This window comes from Notolepis coatsorum (assembly GCF_963971535.1).
Source record: "Notolepis coatsorum genome assembly, chromosome: 2".
NCBI lineage: Eukaryota > Metazoa > Chordata > Actinopteri > Aulopiformes > Paralepididae > Notolepis > Notolepis coatsorum.
Window position 1 is genome coordinate 112,325,464 of NC_140166.1, and position 17,936 is coordinate 112,343,399.

General features: G+C 41.8%; 1 protein-coding gene across 3 annotated transcripts in view; it reads left to right on the forward strand.

Annotated features, from left to right (window-relative positions):
• The window catches only part of ccdc102a (coiled-coil domain containing 102A), a 336,579-nt gene that overhangs the window by 89,740 nt on the left and 228,903 nt on the right, over positions 1-17,936 (forward strand). For 2 of the 3 annotated variants that reach the window (XM_084308068.1, XM_084308070.1), the window contains exon 2: positions 11,849-11,950. The exons of the other annotated variant lie outside the window; for it this stretch is intronic. The gene's annotated coding sequence lies outside the window, so the exon portion shown is untranslated. The remainder of the gene's footprint in view (positions 1-11,848; positions 11,951-17,936) is intronic. 3 annotated transcript variants of the gene reach the window in all.

Sequence of the window (17,936 nt, forward strand, 5' to 3'; positions counted from 1 at the left end):
CAGCATGGTACCAGCCATTGTGTAAATTATTTACCATGTTATCTTACTTAAATAATACCATGGTGAAAGTCATATATAGTACTTAAATAATATCATGGTGAAAGTCATATAGTACTTAAATAATACCATTGTGAAAGTCATATATAGTACTTTAATAATACCATGGTATAATCCATTTAAACCACGATACAGCTGGTATTTCCATCATTTCTTGGTCACGTTCATGATGGTAATAAAATACATGATATACATACCATGATAATCTTTTGGAAATGATCATGGTGCACATTATTTTTGTTCTGGATGTGTTGAGTGGGCTGTGAGTGTGGGCTAGTGTTCTCCTCCCGTGACATGCAGACAGAATGATGTGTGAAGAGAGATATATCTGTGCCTGCTAGACTCCCTGAAGAGTACACACATACACATATACACACACACACACCATTGTATTTCTTTCGGCCCATGGCTGAGCCTCTAAGGACCAGCCAACCACACAGAGTGCAGAACTCTGGTTTTAATTTATGAGACACACACACGCACGCACGCACGCACGCACACACACACACACACACACACACACACACACTCTAGAACGCACGCACGCACACACACACACACACACACACACACACACACACACACTCTAGAACGCACGCACACACACACACACACACACACACACACACACACACACACACACACACACACACACACACACACACACACACACACACACACACACACACACACACACACACACACACACACACACACACACACACACACACACACACACACACACTCTAGATGTGTGGGGACGAGGGGAAACCCTTTGTAACTTTATATTGTCTCCCCGTGACCCAGTTCCTGCTTCTGACACCACAACCTCTGTCACCTCCGTGTGTGTTATTTATTTTTCTTTAAATAGGCCTAATCTTTTCCCTGTCTTCTGGCAAGGAAAACTGTGTGTCTGTACATACATACATACATACATACATACATACATACATACATACATACATACACAGGGCGGCCTGGGAGAAATGCGAGGCCCTGTGCGAGATTTAACGCGAGCCCCCCCCCCCCCCCCCCCCAAGGTAAAAAAAAAAAAAAAAAAAAAAAAAATTATATATATATATATATATATATATTTTTTTTTTTTTTTTTTTTTTTTTTATACAGTCAACATATTCTTAAATAATAGCGCTGCCCGAGGCGGGGCATGATACAGTCAACATATAGCAAAAGAGAGAGCGAGAGAGAGCTCCCGTTCTACAGTCAATATACAGTGTACAGAGAGAGAGAGAGAGAGAGACACATTGGAAAGAAATTGAAATGCTATTTGGCCCTAAACAGAGAGTACACAGTGGCAGAATACCTGAGCACTGTGACTGAAGATCCTTGAGCACAGCCTAGCCATCGAGAAAGGCCGCCATAGGCAGACTGTGTGTGTTAGAAAGAGAGAGAGAACATGTGTGTTTGTCATGTGTGTGTGTGTGTTAGAGAGAGACTATAGCATGTATGAGAGATTCAAAAGGACAAAGATCAACACTTAAATCCAACAAGAAGAGGGTCAACAGAGAAACCAAAGCAGCAAGGAGCCAATGGCCGACATCAGCTAAATAGGCTAGCCAGGTACTGTGACACCAGGCCACGTGACACACAGCTTTGGCCAACGGCCCAACGCTACCCAAGCTACACAAACGACCATTCACACACAGCACATGTCGTATCTCCAAATGTTGTGAAGTAGCATATGTTTTGCCTGGAAAAAAACATCGTTATTAACAAAACATTCGGGAGGGGAAGGAAGGAAGAGTGGGGTAATGTCATCATGACATTTTCATTAATCCAAGTTACCTGCACGATGAACGCAGGGCGAAAGGCCGCAAGGTCTCCACGTTGACGAAAGGCCTCTCGCTGGCGGGACAAAAAGAAGCTATGGCCAGAGCCTTGTCATGGTGCAGGCCCGACTACATCTTCTGTCAAAGGGCCTGCTATTCTCAAGGCTAACTGATAGCATCAAACGAACGTTCCCAGCTGACGCTAAACAGCTAACTGGCTAACAGTTAGCTCACACAGTTAGCTACTAGTAGTATTAGCTAGTCGACCAGTTTGGCTCCACAGAGAGAAAGAGAGTTAGGGTCAGGTGACTAAGATCCACGGCGGGTATATAATCATAAGTTGACTCACCATAACGCAGTATCAACGTGGAAGGAGACTTTCTTGGCCCCACGGTGTCATTTCGGCGTATTGCTGCCTAACAGATTTATCTGCTCACAAGTTCTCTTCTCCTTCTTTTGAAAAGACATCCACTCGCCTCGCCTCGCTAGGTTAGCTAACGCTAGTTAGCATTTAGCTAAGCTAGCTACTAGCCGACATGGCTATACCATGAAAGGCTCCGGCCATTTGTCCCGCTAGCGAGAGGCCTTTCGTCAACGTTCCTTGGTTGGTGACCGACCGACTGATAATGACCGACCTCTTTCTTCGTCTTGGCTATTGGGCATAACTAAGCATAGTCAAAAGCTGCACGCGCGAAAATGTCAAACGCAGCCGACTCACGCTGCCGGCGTACTACACTGTCTACACATGATGTAAGTAAAACCACTCCCTTCGTTGAAACCAATGCTGCTGCAGAACCCCAGAGGCTGAGCTCCAATAGTGAGTATGTCTGCAGCTGCAGGACTGCAGACCCAGGAACAAGTCAGACACATTCTACAAACGTGTCTAATGTGAAATATATAAGCATATAAGCAAAACTAGATTTTAGGTCTGTGATGAAAAAGGGCCTCGCGGGAAGGGGGGCCTCGCAAAAAAAAATAAAAAAAATAAAAAATAATAATAAAAAAAATGAATAATTTTTTTTTTTTTTTTTGCGAGGCCCCCCTTCCCGTGAGGCCCTGTGCGACCGCACTGCTCGCACACCCCCTGAGGCGGCCCTGTACATACATACATACAGTACATACATGTCTTTGTCTAGGTCTTGTATCTTGCTAATCCCAGACAAGCAGACCTGACCTCTGCATCGACAAGCAGAAAACATGTCAGTGTAGCCGGGGGGAAGGTAGTGTATTATGTGATTTCTCGTGTGTGTGCTTGTGTGTGTGTGTTTTTTCATTTGTGTGTATATTTTCTCGTATGTGTGTGTTTGTTTTCTCGTGTGTGTGTGTGTGTATGTGTTTTCTTGTGTGAGTGTGTGTGTTTGACAGAGGGTCAATTTAAATGGTTTAAAAAAGCCTCCATCCTTGATTCCTCCGTCACCCGGAAACTGAAAGATTGTCGCCATATTTAAGGCCGCTCTGAAGCCGTAGGAAACACAGAGGAAGCCTGAGGTTTCTCACTCTCCTCCAGCGGCACATTATGTCTGACTCTCCTCATACGGAACTGTTTCTAGAAGATCTCTGACGTAGGCTGTTCGATTTATTAGATTAGATTAAAATGTATTGTCATCATACAGCACAAAGTACAGTACAACGAAAAGAAGTCTGGCATCCAACCAGAGTGAAAATGGAACAGTAAAGTGCAATAGTTATATACAATGTACAGGTGATTAAACTGGATATAAAATATATGAATTGGTACTACGGAGTACAGTGCTAATCAAATACGAGTTGTATTAATATGTACAGTGATACAGGTATAAAGAGTAATAAGAGTAGGTAAGGGATATGTACAGATATATATATATATATATATATATATATATATATATATATATATATATATATATATATATATATATATGTAATAGTATAGATACAGATATGTAAAAAGGATCATATGCAGGTATGTACAGACAGATGGGGATATAGATATATTATATATGGTAAGAATAAATACATATATATACGGTATGTACAGCATATTGTACATGCTATCATACAGAGTTATATGCTGGTGTGTATAGAAGGGTTATATGCAGGTATATACAGATATGGATATACATGTGTATATATATATATGATATACAGCGCTATTGTACATGCTATCATTCAGAGTTATATGGGTAGACAGTGACTATAGTTTGAGGTAGTATGAGTATGAAGCTTGTCCCTTCAAAACCATCTCGCGTTTGTTTCCTCCACCTTCCTCGTTCACCCTGTGACATTTCACAGAGGGAGGGCGACGCACCGCTGTGAAGGAAGGGTGCGCTGCATTTACAGCACAAGACAAGTTGAGAGCAACACGGCATGCTAATAGTTTTATCTTGTTTGTCTTGTTTTCATGATCGTGGGAAGACAAAACCGTAATTGAAATCGAAACTCGATTAATCATCCTATTTCAAAGCCCCAAACAAAATGGTAATTGGGACAGCCCAACTATGATGGTGTTGGTAGGTATGACTCAAGGCTGTATCTGTGCTAGTCACACTGGCCTATACTCTGTTAGCCCCGATGCACTGACTTTATTATCCGTCTGGTCTGTTGGAGTTGGCAATGCTGTTTGGGGGCCAGTAGGGGCCATGTAGTAGGGTATGTAGCATTGTAACATTGTCAATACCTGGAGCTCACATCAAAGGGTCGAAGTTGGCAATGCTTTTGGGGGGCCGTTATGGACTGTGTAATACGTCCATAGTGTGTAGTTTCATAGTATTTTGTATTTGTATTTATTGGTTTAAAATACAGAGACAGTGCAATGCATATTAAGGAACATTTTACTGTAAATATGCCAGTTTAGCCAGGTTGGCTAATTTTCAACTGTAGTCTCTGGGGCAGATGACATGAGCACTACAATAATTAAGACATAATACAATCATTAAAACACAGTAGGAATCAGTAGGTTACAATACACTAAAATACATTAAAAAGAAATACACATAGAGATAGTAGAGGGGATACAGGAAATGGAGAGAATCACACATCTGCTGAGGCTGCAAGAAGAGAAGTTTGAATTGAAATGGGACAAGTGGGAAGAATATAGGAGGGGAAGGAACGACATCACAGGGGATTGAAAAAGATACAAGGAAATGATGAAACATTTAAATAAAGGATGCAAATATAGAATGGACCGAAGGACCCATGCCACACTTTTTCTTTTCTCATTTTTGTATTTTTGTATATCTGTTTTATTTGTATTTCTTGTTGATGAGTCTTTATAATTTTGTATGTGGAAATGTATTGTCTATGTATGTTGTTGAAAAAAATGAAAATAAAAACATTAAAATACAAGTATTTATAGGCATGTTAGACTTTCTTTTGGCAATGGCATTGGGTTTCTTCATTGAGCGCTTATCCTTATCATTAGGGCACAAGTATCTTGTGTTTTATTATAGATTCCTCCTACACACTGGCTGACGAGTCCTTGTATTTCACCCTACTATCACTACTACACACCCTCACTATTTCTATTACGTGCATTTGGCAGGACAGTGGAAATGCAATAGTTTAACCAGGCAGCTATAGACCTTTTCAGTGGATTTGTGTTGGTAGGGGAACAACTTGGGCCCCAGTTTATTTCTGGTCAGCTATCAAGGAACCTATAAACAAATACCAGCGTTCTAATCCTCTGCTTGGTGCAAGATGTTGGTGCCAGTTCTATTGAAGCCTATGAGTGATGCATGGAGACCCAACATATCTACGTCGTGTGACCTTTGATGAAGAACTGTCTTTTTTTTAAATCTTTTTCTCCTCCTTTTTCCTGTAATTTTTCTCCCCATCCCAATTTACCTCTCGTGCCAATTCTCTCTCCCCTGTCCTGATCGTTGCTCGCATATGCCCCCCACTGGCCGGTTGTAGGGAGGATAGAAGCCTTGCATCACATGTCCCCTCCGATACATGTGGAGGCAGCCTGTCACATATTTTCACCTGCCAGCGCGGACTCTCATTTGGCGAGGAGTAACGTGTAGGAGGCTCACACTGCCCCCGCCATTTTCCTGACTTTGCTGTGCAGGCGCCCCAACCGACCTGTAGGAGTCGCTGTTCACAACGACCAGACTACCACCCTTCGACTTCCCACCCGCTAACTCTGCCAATTGAGTTAGTATGACGGCCGGCCCACGCCGGAGGCAACGCCGACAGCCGGATTCGAACCCGGTGTCTCTTGCGTTGGTGACGAGCGCAATGTCCGCTGCGCCACCCAGCCGCCATGAAGAACGGTCTTTAAACCAAATTAAAGAACACACCTCCGATAATACTCACAGATAATATGTGTGTGCTCCATTATCAAAAAGACAAAGGTCATTATGTGCCCAGCTCCGCTCTGGGATTTTGCCCCTGCACCTCGAGACCGGACGTTACCGGGGGGGTTACAGAAGAGGAGCGGATCTGTATTTACTGTGGTATCGATATTGAGAATGAGTTTCATTTTATGTTTTATTGTCCGCTATATTATGAGTTGCGTCAAAAGTTATTTGACAGGTGTAAAAACCTTGAGTTAATGTGGTTTAGTGATGCAGATAGATTAAAATGGATTTTTTATCACAGGGTATTTGCACTTGCAGAATATTTAGAGAAAGCTTGGGATAAACGCGTGGGCGGCTACGTGGTGCAGTGGGCAAGGCGCTCACCACGAATACTGGAGGCTGGGCTCAAACAGATCATCTCCCTGTTCGAGCCCAGCGCTCCACATTGCTTTCAGTTTAGCTGGTCTGTGGTCGTCCGCACTAATACACATTGGCAGTATTAGGAGGAGGGAAACTGATGGGTGGGGATCGGGCATTGTGGACAGTGACTCCTACAGGTCGGTTGGTGCGCCTGCGCAGTAGAATCAGGAAGCATCAGGGGCGGGGCCCCTCCAAAGCCCAGACCCCCGACGCTGAAAGATCGAGCCGCGCAGGTGGAAAGATGCGACTGCTGTTACCTCGAGTATCGGAGGGGACTCGTGCTATGTATGGGTCCACATTTCAGCCGGCTTGTGGGAGGCATGAAACAGCGTTCAAAGACAGGGGAGGGTTGAATTGGACGATACGAAAATTGGGATGGGACAAAAATAGAAAATGGGAGAAAAAGTGGATAAAAAAGAAAGAAAGCTTGCGATAAACGCATGAAAATAACATATATGTGATGTACTTTGGCCTCTGATGGTGTGCACGGTGTAGCTTAGAAACCTTGGGAAGTGATTGTTATGGTCAATTGTTGTTTTTGGTGTCTTATAATCCCATAAGCCGGAATGGGTCGTCGGACATGACACGAAAATACAATTTAATTTCATTAATTCATTTGTTCATTCATTCATTCATTCATTCATTCATTCATTCATTCATTCATTCATTCATTCATTCATTCACTCACAGATTTTTCCAAGTGTGCACATTCAAATTCAAATGCTCACCACGGCAAAGAAAATGTCTCTTGAAAATATTGAGTTTAGGATAAATAAATATTGTGAACATCGGTTTTATTTATTCCTTCTCTCTTCCTTTTATTTTGATCTGGACTTTATGCCATAACTGCAGAGGCTGCTTAATGATTGACAAGGCTAATAATAATAGCTAATGTTATGGGAATATATAATATAAACTAAACAACACACTTGATCAGAAAAGAATGCATCATAATTATGTACTAAAAAGGTGCACTCGGAGAGCAAATGTCCACCAGGCAGCACCTCGGACACACGGACTACATTTATATTTACATTTACATTTAGTCATTTAGCTGACGCTTTTATCCAAAGCGACTTACACGTTCTGTATGACAAGTCATCAGGAAGGGCACAAATCTATCAGCTAACAATGTTCATCAAAGTGTTGAGTGCTACAGTGTAGGTTAGTTAGGGTTAGATTTCTTATAAAAAAAAAATTATTTCAGATAATGGTTGAAGAAGTGCGTCTTTAGTCGATGGCAAAAGATTAGACGGGTTTCGGCTGTCCTAACTGTGGTGGACAGTTCGTTCCACCATTGTGGGGCAAGGACTGAGAATAGGCGGCTTCTCCTTGATGACCCTCCCGGAGCTCCGATAGGAGTGGGTCTGAGACGGCCAGAAGATGCAGAGTGTAGGGGTCTTGAGGGTGTGTAGTTAGAGACCATGGTCACAGCTGCATTCTCGACTGATGGAAAGGTCGGTCAGGGGGGAGGATTTGGCCGGCAGGTGGAGCAATTATGTTTAGCTTAGGTTCAGTTTGAGGTGGTTGGTCGTCATCCAGGCGGAGATGTCAGGCAGACAGGCCGCGATCCACTCAGAGACGTGGATATCTGAGGGAGGGAAGGAGAGGAAGAGTTGAGTATCATCGGCATAGCAATGATATGAGAAGGCATGAGACGTGATAATGTTACCCAGAGATTTAGTGTAGATGGAGAAGAGAAGGGGTCCAAGGACCGAGCCCTGGGGGACACCCGTCCGCAGGGGGCGGGTGGCCGTGACACTTGGTCATTGAGGTATGATTGTCAGCCATGTCAGCGCAGAGCCATCCACTCCCATTCCTGCGAGGGACGCGAGGAGGATCTGATGGTTGACTGTGTCGAAGGCTGCAGATAGGTCTAGGAGAATCAGGACAGAGGAGAGGCCTTTAGCTTTTGCTAAGTGAAGTGCCTCTGTGACCGCAATGAGGGCCGTTTCTGTGGAGTGACCAGTCCTGAAGCCTGACTGATTACGGTCTACAAGATACAAGATACAAGAGTATTATTTGTCACGGCATACAGGTATACAGTGAAATGCGGGGGGTCTCACCCGCAACGATGTGCATAATACAAGTAATAATAATAATAATAGAGTCCAACCAATAGAGTGACAGTGCAATAAACAAGTAAACAAAGTAGGCATATCGGTATCTGTACATGAGTTATTTACAGAGCATGGTAGGACATGCTAGGTCCTGCGATAGTGCAATACACTGTTAGCTACGGATGAGGCACTGGGTCTTTATGTACACTGCTATACAATGCTATATTATAATATATAATAATATAATATAATGCTAATAATGTATATTATACAATCTCAAGCTATACTATTAGGAGGTCTAGGAGGTCATTCTGATGATCTAGAGGTCATTCTGTAAGAGATAATCAGTGAGTTGGTTGGATACAGCACGTTCAAGTGTTTTAGAAAGGAAGGAAAGAAGAGAGACAGGATGATAGTTGCCTATGACGGTGGGGTTCGTGGTTGGTTTTTTTATGAGCAGTGTGACTCTGGCTTGTTTTAGGGAGGAGGAGACCACCCCCGAGTTGAGGGAGGAGTTGATGGTTGCTGTTAGGAATGGGAGGATGTCTGGTGCTATCCTATGGTCTGGAGGAGTGATGATGGTAGCTGGTCCAGCTGGCATGTAGTTGGACAGTTCGACGTTACCAGTTTCAGGGTCTCGGCGTCTGTAATGGGAGAGATGAGGTTCTCGATTCGGTATTTGGAATGGGTGAATGAATGAATGAATGAAAACTTTATTTAACAGATTGCAGAATGGGTACAATACCGTACGGCTCAATACACACAATTGTTAAGGGGATGCAGACCTGAGAAAGACGTTTGTCTTGTTTCCATCAGGGTCCCCCATTTTCAATTCATATAGACATTTATGACATACACAACATACATGACATTTATGGCATAGGGACATATAGGTATTTAGTACTGATACATTTGTGACATAAACGGTATTCAAATATACAGTACTGTTACCCCTAGATCCTGACAGAGTATATACATATGATGGGGAGGGGACTGTACATTAGGAGGGGGTGGGTGGGTGGGAGAGAGATATACATACGGCGGGGAAGGAATATATACATGCGGTGGGGGTTGGGAGAATGAGCTGCGGATGTTCTCCACTTTTTCCTCAAAGAAGATCGCAAAGTCTTCGGCAGAGAGAGATGAGGGGTGGGGGCGAGGGAGGACATGGTAGCATGCAGTTTGCAAAGATTCTTGGTAGAGGCCTCGATCCTATGGTGAAAGAAAGAAGCTTTGGCATTAGTAATGGTTTTGGAGAATGTTACCAAGAGGTTGTGATATGTGGTGATGTCAGCAGACAAACACAAAAACACTCACTGCTCTCTGTATAGTCATTAACATTAGCATAAGCATTTCTAATGCTAACAAACACACTGATGGACTGACCCTGTGCGCATCATTCACAAGGTTGGATATCTGGAACATTCTCATTCACTATTCTTACAGTCAAAATTATTAAAATGTACTGATATTGTAATGTATCAAACCGCACAAATAATGTACAAAACAAAAAATAATAAACTCCCAGGAAATATTCAAAGATTATTCAACGTGCAAGATGGGGGTTACAATTTATGGGGAACATTTCATTTAAAAAGATACAGTTTTCGAACGACCATGAAGAGTCTGTGTATTTCAATTTGCAGAGTAAAATTATTGAACGTCTGATTGTGGAGTTAAAGCAATAAAATACAGTCAAATGGTTTTCCAGAGGTACAGAGATGAAGAAGGGGTTTGATAACTGGCACTATGTATGTGTATGTATGTATATATAAATGTATATTATATATACATCTGTAGGTATATAGTTGTATATATGTATAAAAAATGGCTAGAGGAACTATACAGGGTAGTTTTGGAAAATATTAATAAAATATAAAAAAAAATATTGTTAACTAAGTAAAAAATTTTCAATATAAGTCTAGTAATGTATGAATTAGTAAATACAATATAGTATGTTCTGATGAGTACATATGGGTGGGATTAAATAAGTGTATGCTCCTTCCCACTCCTTTTCAAATATGTAAATAAATAAAAAAAATATTTAAAATAATTTGTTTGACTTTTTAGTTTGTTCTTTGTTATTTTTAATTTTTTATATACATTTATTATTTGAACGACTTAAGGCTATATATGTACTTGATGTTTGTTATGTTGCATATTTGAAATAAACGTCAATATATTTTTTTAAAAATAAAACCCAATAACAGCTGTCCAATTATAGTTATTACCATTAGCTTGCTAACGCTAAACAGTAATATGAAGCATAATAAGGGTCGTAGGAAGGATGTTAGGAAGTATCCAACACCCAGATGAATAGCCTGTTACATTGAGATTCCATCACCCAGATTAGTAACCTGTTACACTGAGATTCCATCACCCAGATTAATTAACCGAAGCAAATGAATGGAAGCGGATACGGACCACTAGCCTAGCTTAAAACTCTGAGAGAGGTGTTTTTGGCCCACAGCTAGGCTAGTGGTCCGTATCCGCTTCCATTAATTTGCTTCGGTTAATTAATCAAGCTATATCCACGTCCATTCATTTGTGCTAAACTAGGCTAGCTTGCAGCCGGATAACTTTCTACTGAACGCACAGAGAGTAAATTGGTATCTTATCTTCTTGTCTGACTCTGGAGAAGACGTTAAGCGCATTTCCCATAATGTTGGCACGTGGAAAACCTCCCAATTCCAATTTTGGTGATTGCTTTTAGTTTTCACATGAATTTAACGTTTTACATATGTTTCATTACCTTATATGACCCATAAACCTCATTACACACAGTCTGTGAATAAATAAATACAATTACAAAATAATAATAAAAAAGAAAAGTGTGTTTGGGATTTGTTCTCTGTTCCAGAAAAGCTCAGCAGGGTTTGATCTGACAGCAGCAGTATGGGGATGAGGTCCAACATGTTGTAGTCACAGTATGGTTTATACACCATCTTCATCAGCCAGAGTGGGACAGATGCTCTGTCAAAGACTTTATTACCCTCCTTTATTAGCCCAGAATGAGAGAGAGATGGAGGGAGGGGCAGAGGGATAGAGACAGAGTGACAGAAGGGAGAACGAAGGAAGGGAAACATATTTAAGAGGAGAAAGGGGAGAGAGTCGACAAAGAAAAGCTGAAAAGAAGAAGAGGAAATTCCATTTGTGTTTGTCCCCTCAAGCGTTGAAGGACCTCAAAGGTCGGACTGCTGTTGATCAATATGTTTCAGTATTTTGTCTTCTGTTGTTGCTTTGGCAGGACATCGCACGCGCAGTGACACGGAGAGGGAGAGAGAGGGAGAGACACTTGTGGAAGAGAGACCAAGAAGTACACTGAGGAATAAAGAGAGACTAGTGTGAGGTAAGAAACAGGCCATTCTACCCTTAACACTTTGGATGCCAGCAACGTCATTACTCGTTTTATCAGCCCCCCCGGTGAGTGCTGACGACGACAAATGTTGTTTTATTTTTTTATTAGCGATCTGAATTCATATTTCATCAACCGAATCTCCCGTTGGTACAGCAGCCCCATCAGGAGCTCAGATGGGAAAAAAGCGCCCCCTATCGTCTATCCCTGTGTAACTGCAGGTCAGTCGAGTAGACTGATCTGGGATCTGTAGATCTGTAGAGGTGGAGCCAACTGGCTCCATTGTGCCGGCGAGCCGTCTGATCAAGAGGGATCTGATCGCGAGACGGAAAACAAAGCGGAATATATATTTACAGCAGCCAATAAGCAATCAATAAGCGTGATCGATATTTGGAATGGCGATCAGGAATTTGAATAATCTTTTTGGATAACATCTGATCTCAGGTAAGGAATCTATTTTACCAGTCTTAGGATAATCAGACCTGTTTTCACTGAGATATAAGCGTTTGCCCTATGCTGTGTGTGGCTGTGTGGCTGTGATCGCTGATGAGGAAATAAGATGATCGATATTTCAGCCCGCGTCTATAGCGTGCATAAGTACACATATACTATCGATAATCTAGCGTTTATTTGAAAACGATTCATAAATAGGCCGAAAAATGACAACGTTTTTGTGTATTCTAGAATATTCCAGTAAATGCCTTTTATCACGGAATCTATATATTTTCCTTGAAAACGAGGGCTTTTCTAAATCCTATAAAAACGAAAATGAACCGATAAAAAAACAATCCGTTTCGACAATGTTGACTGCAAACAAGTCATTGATAAGCGACGGGCACATTAGACACATAGCCATCATTTAAAACATAGATTAGGCGTTTTTAACGCTAACATTGAAGTGGATGATGGCATTCAACGGGGTAAAAAGGTAAACAAGGTAGGCACTGATAGTGTTAATGGACTAAGTACCTCAGATGAAGAACCGTGAAACTGTTTTTAAGTTCTCAGAGGAAGAATATTTTCAAACTTTATTATGTAAAGACAAGTGTTTTGTACATTCATAGGCAAAGACGGCCGAGGTTGAGTACTTTTTTTTTTTTTTTTTTATCCACTTTTTCTCCCATTTTTCTATATTTTCTCCCATCCCAATTTCGTATCATCCAATTCAACCCTCCCCTGTCACGAACGCTGTTTCTTGCCTCCCACAAGCCGGCTGCAATGTGGACTAAGTCATACATAGCACAAGTCCCCTCCGGTACTTGAGGTAACAGCAGTCGCATCTTTTCACCTGCGCAGCTCGATCTCTCAGTGTCGAGGAGTAACGCGTGGGAGGCTCACGCTGCCCCCGACACTTCCTGATTCTACTGCGCAGGCGCACCAACCGACTTGTAGGAGTCGCTTGTTCACAACGCCCGATCCCCACCCTTCAGTTTCCCTCCCCGTAATACGGCCAATGTGTATTACTGCGGACGACCAGCCAAACTGAAAACAATGTGGAGAGCTGGATTCGAACACGCGAATCCTAGCGTCTCCACACTGGTGGCGAGTGCCTTGCCCACTACACCACCTAGCCGCCGAGGTTGAGTACTTTTTTGTGATATATCACGTTCACAGTCCGGGTCATTTGAATTGACTTTATGACTGCAAAAACATGGGCTGTCCAAACCCCCCACCCAAACAAACTGAGTTATGTGGTTCTTGGTGTCAAGGGTTCAGTTGGCGTCCAGAACTCCACACGTTCTTTCAGATTTCTTCAAGTCATTTGTGAGCTCACAGAATTTGGCAAATTGTCTAGGGAGCTCTGTGCTTGATTAGTAAAATAAATGCAAAGGAAAATAAATCGTGTGGTGTCTTTATACCCAGTGAACATCAGTGAATGATATGGCCTTGGAATAAGATTAGTTATCATAATAACATTAGTTATAATAAGAGTAGGTATCATATTATATTAGTTATCATAATAACATTAGTTATAATAAGAGTAGTTATCATATTATATTAGTTATCATAACATTAGTTATAATACGAGTAGTTATCATATTAGATGAGTTATCATAATAACATTAGTTATAATGAAAGTAGTTATATTATATTAGTTATCATAATATGATTAGTTATCATAATATGATTACTTAATCATAATGAGATTAGTTACTGTTATTATGATCAACAGTACATTCATTCAGATAATGGTACACTGTTTCAGATATCAGGAAACATTTTCAGATAATAGTAAACTGTTTCAGATAATAGTACATGGATTCAGATAACAGTAAACTGGTTCAGATAACAGTAAACTGATTCAGATAATAGTACATTGATTCAGATAATAGTACATGGATTCAGACAACAGTAAACTGATTCAGATAACAGTAAACTGATTCAGATAACGGTAAACCGATTCAGATAACAGTAAACTGATTCGGATAACATTAAAATGATTCAGATAACAGTAAACTGATTCAGATAACGGTAAACCGATTCAGATAACCGTAAACTGATTCGGATAACATTAAACTGATTCAGATAACAGTAAACTGATTCAGATAATAGTACATGTATTCAGATAATAGTACATGAATTCAGATAATAGTACATTGATTCAGATAACAGAGAATGAATGACCTTTTCATGCTCTGTGTTTTTAAAGTCAGTACTGTACATTTCAGCTCTGCCAAGCTCAGTTTAGTCAAAGAGGAACAGGGAGACTAATCAACTCACTCTCACTTCCTACCAGTACCATGGGTCATGTGGGTTACACCTGATTGGCTTTTTTACTGACCCTCCACCTTAGGCCACTAGAGTGGGGTCGCAGGCTCCATTCACCCCAATGAGAGATGTAGAGGTTTCAGTAGAAAGAAAGGATGTCCAATACATTGAAGTGGGTTCACTTATTACAAAGCTTTTATTTAGTTAAGACAGCTGTTGACCTACACGCTGTGGCTACGTAAAGTCCACCAGGATGTAATTTTTTCCCTTCATCCTAAAAATCATGGTAAATATTGGACCTTCTTGGACATTGTTTCAAGTTGAAGGTGTTTCACTCTATACATCTCTATGGCATCACTCTATACATATCTATGACATCACTCTATACATCTCTATGACATCACTATAAATTTCTATGACATCACTCTATACATCTCTATGACATCACTCTATACATTTCTATGTTCCTGTCCCACATTTGAAGAACCTGCTGTGTGGCGTCTCCACATGGCAACAGCAGCACTCTGTTCCATGATCCACGTGTCTCAGGAATACAATCTAAATCCTTCACCAGGAGGCAGAGCATCAATTACCTACTTTCCTCATTATTAACCTCAGGACACAGAGCATCAATTACCTACTTTCCTCATTATTAACCTCAGGACACAGAGCATCAATTACCTACTTTCCTCATTATTAACCTCAGGACACAGAGCATCAATTACCTACTTCCTCATTATTAACCTCAGGACACAGAGCATCAATTACCTACTTTCCTCATTATTAACCTCAGGACACAGAGCATCAATTACCTACTTTCCTCATTATTATTAACCTCAGGACACAGAGCATCAATTACTTACTTCCTCATTATTTACCCTCATTAATCCGCCATTAACCAAAATAAAAAGTCCCAGTAAAAAAAAAAATTCCTTCCACTTGGAGGCACTTTGACTGTATAGATTGTTATTTATGCCGAACTTGTCACCATAGCGCCCTTTTCACATTCTTCCTCTGGAGGGGGGGGGGGGGGGGGGCTTCTCTGTACTTGTGTATGTGTGCCTCTGCTAGCTCTGTCAGGCGTGCCTGTTCTTGCTCACACACTTACGTTGCGGATGCAAATACCCTGCCTGGTGTCAGTTCTGCCAAGTGCAGACCAGCCATCTGCTTAATGATCGGCTGATCAATGGTGAAAGGTGCCTTGATTACTCACCTAGAGACATCATTCACAGTGCTTGTTGGAGGCTGAGGGGGGATTAATCAGAGAGAGAGAGAGAGAGAGAGAGATAGAGAGAGAGGCACAGATTGGGGAAGCCCTCTTGCCATGCCATGGAGTATTGCCACTTCTAAGTTTATTAATCTAGCTACTAACCGGTTAATCTAATATAATCTGTAAACTAATCGGTTACTATAGTTAAACCTATGAACGCTATGAATAGTTAAATCTATCAATGACCCGCCCCCTTCTCCCCTCAAGGCTGTTTACTTTATCCTTTTCCACCTAACCAGTTCGCCAAAGATTTGCTTCACCCAAACACAACACTTGTTGGCTTACACAATCTAAGATACTAAGATATTCGCTGAAGAAAATTATTGTTTACAGATCACATAGATCACATAGATCACTACATGTATTAACTTATAATACGAGTTTCAGGTTGGCAGTTATTATTTCCTGGATGACAGTGTGGCCAGCCGGGCGATAGTGACCATGACAGGTTCACAGGATTAGATGTCACACAGGCGGCTCAGATTCTGAGGAAGTACAGAGACCCACACACTCGGGGAAGCATGTGAAAAGGGCGCTCTGGTGACAAGTTCTGCTCAAATAACAATCTATATAGTCAAAGGCATGCATCCAAGAGGAGTTAACTGTAGAATAAACACGGGAACCATTAAAAGGGGCAAAGGGAACCGCTCCCGCCTACCTCCGGTCAATGGTCTCTAACTACACACCCTCAAGACCCCTACGCTCTGCATCTTCTGGCCGCCTCAGACCTACTCCTATCCAAGCTCCGGGAGGGTCATCAAAGAGAAGTCGCCTATTCTCAGTCCTTGCCCCACAATGGTGGAATGAACTACCCACCCCAGTTAGGACAGCCGAATCACGTCCAATCTTTCGCCGTCGACTAAAGACGCACTTCTTCAACCATTATCTGAATTAAAAAAAAAAAAAAAAAAAAAAAACAATAAAAAAATCTAACCCTAACTAACCGTACTGTCATGCACTTGTCCTAATAAACTAACCTACACTGTAGCACTCAACACTTTGATGAACATTGTTGCTCAGCTGATAGAGTTGTGCCCTTCCTGATGGCTTGTCGTACAGAACTTGTAAGTCGCTTTGGATAAAAGCGTCAGCTAAATGACTAAATGTAAATGTAAAATGTAAGATGATATGGATCAATGTTTGGACTTTGCATGGATGACATTGAACCGATGATCGTTGGATCCATATCTATGGATTGTTACATCCATAACACACACACACACACACACACACACACACACACACACACACACACACCACACACACACACACACACACACACACACACATTACGCAAACTGACTCTATTTCCTCCATTCCTCATCTGTTGCTCCCTGAAGAGTTGGCTGTAAATCTCTGTGAATGTGTGTGAGAGGGAGAGGGAGAGGATATATGTGACAGGGCAGGCGGCAGACAGACTCTTGGCAGTAAATAAAGTGTGTGTGTGTGCGTGTGTGCGTGTGCGAGAGAGTCTTCAGGAGGCAGCAGATGGTTGAGGAGAGTGTCTATTGATGGGGTTTCCCCGGGCATACACACACACACACACACACACACACACACACACACACACACACACACACACACACACACACACACACACACACACACACACACACACACACACACACACACACACACACACACACACTATTGTGTTAGGAGATGAACTAAATGACAGCTCCCTCTATCCTCTCTTCCTCTTCTATCCGTCTCTCTTCGGTCTCTATCTCTGTATCTCTCTCTTCTCTCTCTCTCTCTCTCTCTCTCTCTCTCTCTCTCTCTCTGTATGTCTCTCTCTCTGCATGTCAGTTCAGTTCAAGTCAGGTATCTCTCTGCTGTCATGCTCTTTTCTCCCTCTTTTCACTCCCCCACCTCCTCTCTCTCGCTTTCTCTCTCTCTCTCTCTCTCTCTCTCTCTCTCTCTCTCTCTCTCTCTCTCTCTCTCTCTCTCTCTCTCTCCTCCTCTCTCTCTCGCTCTCTCTATCTATTATTATACAGTATG